The sequence below is a fragment of the Mus pahari genome, chromosome 9 (genome assembly GCF_900095145.1).
Source record: "Mus pahari chromosome 9, PAHARI_EIJ_v1.1, whole genome shotgun sequence".
Taxonomy (NCBI): Eukaryota; Metazoa; Chordata; class Mammalia; order Rodentia; family Muridae; genus Mus; species Mus pahari.
Genome location: NC_034598.1, coordinates 13,678,496 through 13,688,180, shown reverse-complemented (window position 1 = coordinate 13,688,180; position 9,685 = coordinate 13,678,496).

Genomic DNA, 9,685 nt, shown 5'->3' with positions numbered 1-9,685 from the left:
TATGGAGATCTGAGAGGAAATTGGCAATAGCAAATATGTGAACAGAATACAGTGTATGACTTTTACTTTCAGTATAAAAGCAATTAATAAAAAAAGTGCTCTGCATGCTACTAAAAGGAAGGTTTAAACACAAAGCCAGACACAAGCCCTCTGTTCTATAATGGAGCCCTGCTTGCCAAGACAATGGTGATACAAACCTTTTAAGAGTAACCAACCAGTAAGTAACTGATTTGATATGAAGCCCTCCCTCTCCACAAGATGCAATTTATACCCTACACTATTTGGATGAACAAAGCCTGAGACTAAATAATCAAGTGACTTACAGAAAAACCAAAAATAACAGTCTGAATAAAACTAAACAAAACAAAATCACAGTGATAAAGTAACTCCTAATGTGCAGTGTTTCTGCCTGCACGCAGACTGACGCCTGTCTGCGTGCGCAGAAAACACCTTGGGGTGGGTTCGTACTGCAGAGCTAATCTTCCTGAAATAAGATGACCTGCAAGAAAGATTATTATGATTTATTGATTACACGCGGGAGAACCCAACCCTCCCCCACGTGTCCCATTGTCCATTGTCTCTGCTGAGTGTCCCTCTCAGAGCTGCATGGCTTAATGGTCCATGTCTCAATGGCAGAATGGCGCAGTCCGGTCCTTCACGGAGCTGTGTCCAGAAGGCGGGTCCAATCGAGTAGGCGTGACGACATTGGTGGTTGGTCCGGGCGACAAGTGGGCGTTGACAGTGGGCGGCCTGAGGATGCTGTCCAGGTCCGGGGAGCAACTCTTAGTGTCTCTGCAAGAGGCACAAAACAATGCTTAGAGGGAGGACCCAACACTAATGATTTTTTACTGTACTCAAAGATCATTGCCTTCTTTAGCTACCAACAGATAAGTTTTCTTCTGCAGCAAGTTGGAACAAATACAAGACCTACAGACAGGCATTATGCAGAGAGAGGCCTTGGAACATTCAGCTCAAAGAGATAAGTCTTCTTCAAATTCTTGCCATAGATTTCAGGGAACACTGAGAAAGAGGAAGTGGAAATAGTGTAAGATCTAGAGGAAATCCAGGACAAGAACAACTAAGGCTCTTTAAGTCAAATTGATCAAACATATATGAATTCACAGACATTGAAATAGCATGAACAAGGCCGGCAAGAGTCTGCTTCAGGTCCTCTGTGAATATGTTACAGGTACTTGGTCATGCATTTTATGGAATTCCTAAGCATATGAACAAGCAGTTTCCTGATTTTTTTTTTTTTTTTTTTGCCTTCTCTTGGATTATTTCTTCTATTGGTTTGTCTTATCCATCTTAGTTGTGATAGATTTTGATTTATCTTATTATATTCTAGTTTTTTATGTTTCATTATTATGTCTTTGAAGTCTTCTCATTTTAAACTGAGAGACAGAAGCATAGTGGGTGTGGATGGGAAGAGATATGGGAAGCATTGGGAGGGGAAGATAAAAGGAAGACCATAACCTACATATATTATGTGATAAAACAGCCTATTTTTAATTAGAAAAGGAAAATTAAAATAAAAGAAAATAATAATAAAGAATAAAATAATCACTCCAAGTCCCATATCAGGTAGCTCACAACCATTCTGGCCTCTGTAGATACCACCATGTACATAGTGTGCACATATACATTCAGGCACACGCATAATATAGACATAGAATAGCCCCATATTCAGACCCACAATTCTGGCAGAGGTCCCCTACTCTAACAGAAGCTATACTGAGATCTAGAACCTCAGATAAGAGCTCCCACACACATATCTGCAGACATCTAATGCTTTATCAGAAGAGTTCTTATAAAATCTCTATCTACCCCCATCCAAAAATAAATAAATAAATAAAGAAAGAAAGAAAGAAAGAAGTCAGATGGCTTTAGTGTATAATTATGGCAGAAATTCAAAGAAGAGCTAATACTAGCACCCTCAAATTATTCCACAAAATGGAGACAAAATTAACACTGACAAATTAATTTTGTGAGGACAAAGTCATCCTGATATCAAAACCACACAAAGATTTAACAAAGGGAGAGAATTTCAGAACAATCTGCCTTATGAACATTGATGCAAAAAAGTCAATAAAATACTTTCAAATGGAATCCAAAAAAATATCAAACATATCATATCCCAGAGATACAAGGATGGTTCATCATATGAAAATCTGTCAATATAATCTACCATATTCACCATATAAACAAATTATAAGAAAAAAATGCATGACTATTTCATTAATTTCTGAACGACCCTCTGACAAAATCTAACACCCCTTCATGATAAAGGTTCTGGAGAGACCAGGGATACAAGAAAATACCTAAACATAATAAGCATATAAAAATAATGTATAAGTGAAGGTGGCTACAAGGTGTTTGATTTTGTCTTGTTTTTTATCTTATTATGCTGTATTGTCTTTTTTTTTTTTTTTCTGTTGCTCTCTGTTGTCTGTTGTATTTATGTCTTCAAGTTTTATTACAAAACTGGGAACTTAAACTAAGCAGAGCCAAACTGTCCTAGAGTTCCATGCAACATTTTTAGGATTTCAATGATGTAGACTACTCCAACTGCTAACTGAACATGCCCCCAGATGGTTATACAGAGCCCAGGCAGTGAACAAAATAGCCTGCACTTCATGGAGTTTGTCAACCTTCCAGTGTTTTGGGTCAACAACTACAGTGCCACAATTTCAGCAGGAAATAGTGAGGAGATTACCTCACCCCTTTTTATATTCATTTATTATCAACAAAAAGGCTGGGATGTTAATTTGAAATCTAGGACATATAGTTGATACTTATTTGATTTATACTAGAAAATGTCTAATGTTCTTAATAAACCTAAAGTTTTATAAATAATTTAAGAATTAATTAATAGTAATAATAGATTGATAATAATTAGTTAATAATTAAATCTGGGTATTACTGAATATTGTTGGGCCTTTGCAATATCTTCTACAGCTCTAATTTAATAAGTGTATATTGATTATTATGAGTATTAATTGTCAAAATATGTGTTTTGGTATCTTTTGTGATACTGGAAATAATAAACAGTGGTCTTCAGGATAGAATTAATGGGTTAGTGGAAGCAGTTTTCTTTATGGGAAACCAAATTCAAACATTAAGATTTAGCTCTCAATTCAATGTTACTCATCATTCAAAGGGTCTGTGTTACTCCTTTAGAGTTTAATACCTCAGAGCATGAATGGAATAAGATTCAATCTCACCTTAGAGGATTATTGAACAATATTCAGGTGTCTAGTGACCCTGAAAATTTGCACTGAAACATAGTTGAAACTGACAATTAACATGTTGGAGCTACTTTCCTTGGATGAAGTGGCTGCTGCCTTTGCTTCTGCAGTATATGAATACACCTCTTCATCATCCTGGACTACTCTTGTTGATTAATGGTAGAATAGTTCTGGGCCTATTTCTCCTTGTATTGTTTCTTCCACTAGTCTTCCTTAAGCCATTCCAGTGCACAGTAAACTTGCTCACAGTGGATGTTTGCACCGCTAAATTAAAACAAAAAGGAGGAGATGTCAAGTCACTGCTGAGTAAGGGGCAGCAAGATTCTGCTGAAGGGACCCTGATATAACGGCCTCTTGTGAAGCTATGCCAGTGCCTGGCAAACACAGAAGTGGATGCTCACAGTCAGCTATTGGATGGAACACAGGGCCCCCAATGGAGGAGCTAGAGAAAGTACCCAAGGAGCTGTAGGGGGCTGCAACCCTGTAGGTTCAACAACAATATGAACTAACCAGTACCCCCTGAGCTTGTGTCTCTAGCTGCATATGTAGCAGAAGATGGCCTACTTGGCCATCCTTGGGAAGAGAGGCCCCTTGGTCTTGTAAACTTTATATGACCCAGCACAGGGGAAGGCCAGGGCCAAGTAGTAGGAGTGGGTGGGTAGGGTAGTAGGGGCGGGGTGGGGTTTAGGGAACTTTCAGGATAGCATTTGAAATGTAAATAAAGAAAATAAATAAAAAAAAAATAAAAAAATAAAATAAAAAAGAATGAAAAAAGGGGGGGGCAGTGTGACACATTTCCTGTCCCTGGAGTATCATCGGGCCATTGATCTCTACATGTGCTGATGGTTGCTATTTTCCTGAAGTAGCTGATCTTCTGTTTCTTCTATTCCTCTTCCTTCCTTTTTCCTTCCTTCCTTCCTTCCTTCCTTCCTTCCTTCCTTCCTTCCTTCCTTCCTTCCTTTCTTTCCTTCCTTCCTCCTTCCCTCCCCCCTCCCTCCCTCCTCTCTCTTTTTTTCTCTCTCTCTTACTTGTACTTATTTTGTTCTTTTTTATTGGTTATTTAATTTATTTTCGTTTCAAATGTTGTCCTCCATCCTTTTTTCCCTTCCACAAACTCCTTATTCCATCCCTGTCAGCTTCCATGAAGGAGTTCAATATGTAGAAATACATCAATGTAGTCCACTACATAAACAAACTGTAAGAACAAAAACAAAAACAGAAACAAAACCATCTTATTAGATGCTAAAAAAAAGGCTTTGATGATATACAACATCCCTTTATGTTAAAAGTCTTAGACTGATCAGGAATTCAAGGCCCATGCATAAACATAATAGAAGCAATATTCAACATCAACCTAAATGGAGAGAAACTTGAAACAATCCCACTAAAATCAGGGACTAGACAAGGCTGCCCACTCTCCCCCATCTATTTAATATAGCACCCAAAGTTCTAGACAGAGCAATTAGACAACTTAAGGAGGTCGAAGGGATAAAAATTGGAAAGGATGAAGTAAATATATCACTATTTGTGGGTGATATGAAAGCATACTTAAGTGACCCCCAAAATCCCAACAGAGAACCCCTACACCTGATAAACAGCTTCAGCAAAGTGCCTGAATATAAAATTAACCAAAAAAAAGCATCAATCAATAGCCCTCCTCTTTTCAAAGGATAAATGGGTTGAGAAAGAAATTATGGAAACAAAACTCTTCACAATAGTCACAAATAATATAAAATATCTGTTTTTCTTTACATCTCTTTTTCTGGGGAATATACTTGTCCCATTACTTATAGCTCCTCACTTAGTAATAAATGAAACAGATATGGATCTCAAAGACAGAGATAGTTATAAGACTTTGGGGAAATGAGGAACAGGCCTTCTGCATGGCCTTTAGGGCCATGGAAAACAATTTAGACAACATAACCACAGAGGCCATAAAAACCGACATGGCCCTTTGAAGAAATTGCCCATTGCCAGGCTTGGGCTTGAACTTGAAATTTTGTGAGGTGAAACTTGGACTATCCTGTCCAATAGCTGCTAAATTAATTAGCTGGGGGTGGTGGTGGTTGGGAACATCAAATATATAGAGTTAAAGTGGTCTCAAGAAGAAAAGGTGGGGTTAGGAAAAGGAGCATGCATCTGAAAAGTTGGCAAATGATAGATGGGTTCATCTTAAAGGAGACAGTCTTACATATGATCTAGAAACAAATAGTATAATAAGAAAAATACAGTATAATGGAAAAGGAAGGGACTAGTAAGTCAATGCTTATGAAGATGTTGTCAATTTTGGACGTGAGGACACAAAACTGCTAGGCTAAGGAATCAAAGTTTAGAGAATTAAGAGGTGATGTCCAAGGAAATAAAAAGTTAGTACTTCATTCTCCTAGCTACTTGAAGGATTGGAGTCAATTCCTCAAGAGATATTAGAGATAGTCAGTTACATAAATTTTTAAAGCTTATAAGAAATTATATTAATCTCAGTAGTCTGACCCCGTTCTGTTGTCACATGAAAACAGCTACTGTAACAACTGCTGCCTGCTGTAAAAGGAAACCATAGAAGCTGTGCCCAGATACCAGGGAAGAGCAGGATGTGTATAGATTATAATGAAATGTGCTCTTACCTTGCGTTTAGCTTCTGTTTCAAATGAGTGGAGTTTAGGACTAATGATCCAGGATTTTTAAAATGTATGTAATTAAATAATTTCCTTTTCTTTTTTTCTTTTTTTTCCTTTTTCTTTTTTTTTTTTTTTTTGGTGGTGCTTTATTTTTTTACTTTTTATTATTATTATTTTCTTTATTTACATTTCAAATACTATCCAGAAAGTTCCCTATACCCCCCACCCCTGCTCCCCTACCAACCCACTTCCACTACTTGGCCCAGGCCTTCCCTTATTTTTTAATAATGGTTAAAGCCTTGATGATGTAGATTTAGTAAATAAAAGACTGAGTTCAGTCTGTGTGGTCAAAATGAAGAAGACAGAATGAAGAATGAAGGATGGGGAAGGAGGAAGGAAGAAGGAGGAAGGAAGAAGTAAGCGTGAGAAGAAGGAAGAATGAGAAGAAGAAAAACTGATGAGAATGATTGAGCAATAAGCTAGCACATGAACTAAAAGTGTACATCCACTACTGACTCCAAGTTCTTATTGAATCAGTGCCATTCCCACTCACCCAATTTTTGAGGCAGCCAACCCTTGATGGGTCCAGCTTGAAACCCATACCACAATGGGGAGCACACCCTTAGCACTCCTTAGAGGGACAGATATCAGAAGCTGGATATACTATGTACCCTCAGATAGAACCAAATGGGACCTGGAAAAAAAAAATCAATTGAATAATTCATAATGATATTATACTCTACTGGTAGACAGGAGCCCAGCATAAGTTGTTGGGGTGTAATCCAACAACTTATCAGAACAGATACAGATACCCACAGACGAACATTAGGTGGAACACACTTTATCTTGTAAAATAGGAGGAGGAATAAGTTGTAGGAGCCAGAGGAATTAAGGACACTACGAGGAAACCCACAGAATCAAGTAAGCTGTGCTCATAGGCCTCACAGAGACTGAAATGACAATTAAAGCACCTGGATGGGTTTGACCCAGGCCTTCTGCATAAATATTATGAGTGCATAGCTTGGTCTTCTTCTGTTATTCTTAATAGTGAGATTGGTAGCTGTTTCACATTCTTTTTCATTCTTTTGTGATCCTTGTGTGCCTACTGGGTTGCCTCATACAGTCTTATTATGTAGAGAACTGTCTAGTCTTATTGAAACTTGATATGTCATGTTTGGTTGACATCCCTTGAAGCCCTGTCATTTTCAGAAGGAAAATGGAAGTGAAGTGTATCTGAGGGAGATAGGAGCTATGGGAGGAGGTGTAGGGAAGGAGGAAGGAAAAACTGATCAGCATGTAATATATGAGAGAAGAATAAACAGAAAAATTAAATAATATGTTAACATAAGGACAAAAATCTCAACATAACATGAAATAAAATAAAAGAGCAATATACTGCTTGTCCTGAAGAGAACCTGAGTTCCGTTCTAAGGATTAACAACAGAGAGCAAATACCCATTTTTAACTCCAGCTCCAGGACAACTTATGCTCCTGCTTTAGTTCTTAGTCACTTATACTTAAAGAAGCACACATAAGTATACACATACATACTTAATTAAAATGTATCAGATAAAAATCAAAAGTTTCAAACATATTCACATGTGATCAAGTCAAGTCTAATATAATAATCCCTATGTCTGACAATCTTTGATAATATGTTTGTGGAACGCTACATTCACAAAATAGTTCAAAGTTGTCTTTAGTTGTTCATTAGAATGCTGTTTCTAGTTATTTAGAAATTAGCATGGTTAAAGACACAGAAATCATGTCCATTTTAAGGAACTATCAATAAAAGTGCCCTTGCTTGATAGGAAAATGAACAATAAGAACAATCTTGATCTATTAGTTGATTCAAGTTTGAAAAGTTTTAACATATAATTGAATCTTAAAAAAAAAAAAAACTTTCACTATTTATAGCTAGAGGTTTAAAAGTACCATTACACAAGAATGTATACTATAATGTTCATAGAGCATGTCACTTTTACTATTTTTAATGACGTGCTATATTGTAAAGGAATTAAAGTTTAGTAATTAATTATGTAGTCCATTACAATTTAGCTTCTGCAGAAAAAACATGTTGGTTTCATGGTACTTAATAAAGTCTATTCCATTAGATTCTATGATAGCATTTTCACATAAGACATAAGAAACCCATCCCTCCCTCAGGTTCTAAAACCAATTTACATGTAGATGACACAACTTTATATCGTCTTTAGCATAATTTAGTTTGCATTTCTACAAAGCATGAAATGAGCATTTTCCCCTCATGGTAGATACGAAAGTGTGAGTAGGTGCTCATCTTCTGACAGTACAAAATAGAATTTGAAGAACTAAATTGTTCAAATATCTTTAGGGGTTATCCTTGGACTAATGAATAATTTGGAGATTCTACAGTTGTTATTTTTAATATTCTATTTGATCAAGGATTTATAGTATGGTTTTACTTTTTTCTGTATTTTGTGTGAAAATAAATGCTATTTAGTTTCAAATTCTTGCAATTATGAAAAAAATCCCAACATATATGCTGTTTTTCTTACTGTACATACAGTTAATTTTTCAATTCAAAGAATTCACACAATTATTAATTAAAAGCATGTGCATAATTATTGAACCTGTGAATTCATAGTAAAATCAGTTATTCCATATTAAGCATAATATGAACAATAAATATACTAATTCTATGTATGTGTAAATATATACTATAAATGAATTAATAGCATGGTATTTATGCAACATAGATAGTTTTATGGGCCATGTATCAGTACCTCTCTCAAGATTTTAATCTCTTAAGTGTGTTCAACTTAATTTCTCATGGTTTTATGTGACATAATGTAGAACCTTTTTTTAATGATTTGTGCAAATTGATAATTTAGAATTAAATTTCCCACAAGAATTTGTATTTAATTCTGGAACGACTTTTGAAGAAAGAAACATAAACATGATAACAGGATAACTTAACTATTTCTTTAGGGAGCCAGAAATATTTAGCTATTTCAGAGCAACTTTTCCTAAATTAAAATGTTTTTCCATCTATAGGGAGAGCTTGGCTGGAAACTTTAGGTCTTTGCAGTAAAGAAACATGTTGTTTCCAAATAAAGATACTTGGATGTCTTTCTTTAATATTTGTATGATTTTTGTTCATTTCTCTTATCATATTGTTCTAGCTAAGACTGCAAACACTGTATTAAACATGAGAAGAGACAGTGGATGGCATTGCCTTGCTCCTTATCTTACTAGGAATGCTTTGATTTGCTTTTACTTTTGTTTTCCATTTCCTTTACTTACAAGATTGTTACACACAGCTTATACCGGGTAGATTGGCTTGTTCTGCCTCCACCCTTGCACTATCCAGGTCGTTGATAATTAAGAGGTGCTGGGTTTTGTCAACTGCCTTTAATGTTTCTATGGAGGTTGAGATGATCAAATAGTTGCTGTTCTTGAGTCAATTCATGATTTAAGTCTGCTGATCAATACATATGACTAGATAATGAAGCCAACTTGATCATAATGAATGATTGTTCTGATGTGTTCTTGAGTTCAGCTTGTAAGTATTTTGTTGAAAAATATGAACTCTATATTTTGTATAGCAGTTTCCTCTAAGATTGAAACTTTCTATATCCTTTACAGCAAGAAATTTTGTTTAGACAGAAAGTAAACAAATCAAAATAGGTTCAGTAATCCCTGAAACTGACCAAATTTGTTAGACCCCTCTATTGGCAAGAGTTTACAAACAGTAAAGACTGTTGAGAGTAATTCTCCAATGAATAAAAACTACCTTATAAACATGAATCACAGATTTGTCAGCTTCTCAAAATTACTGGT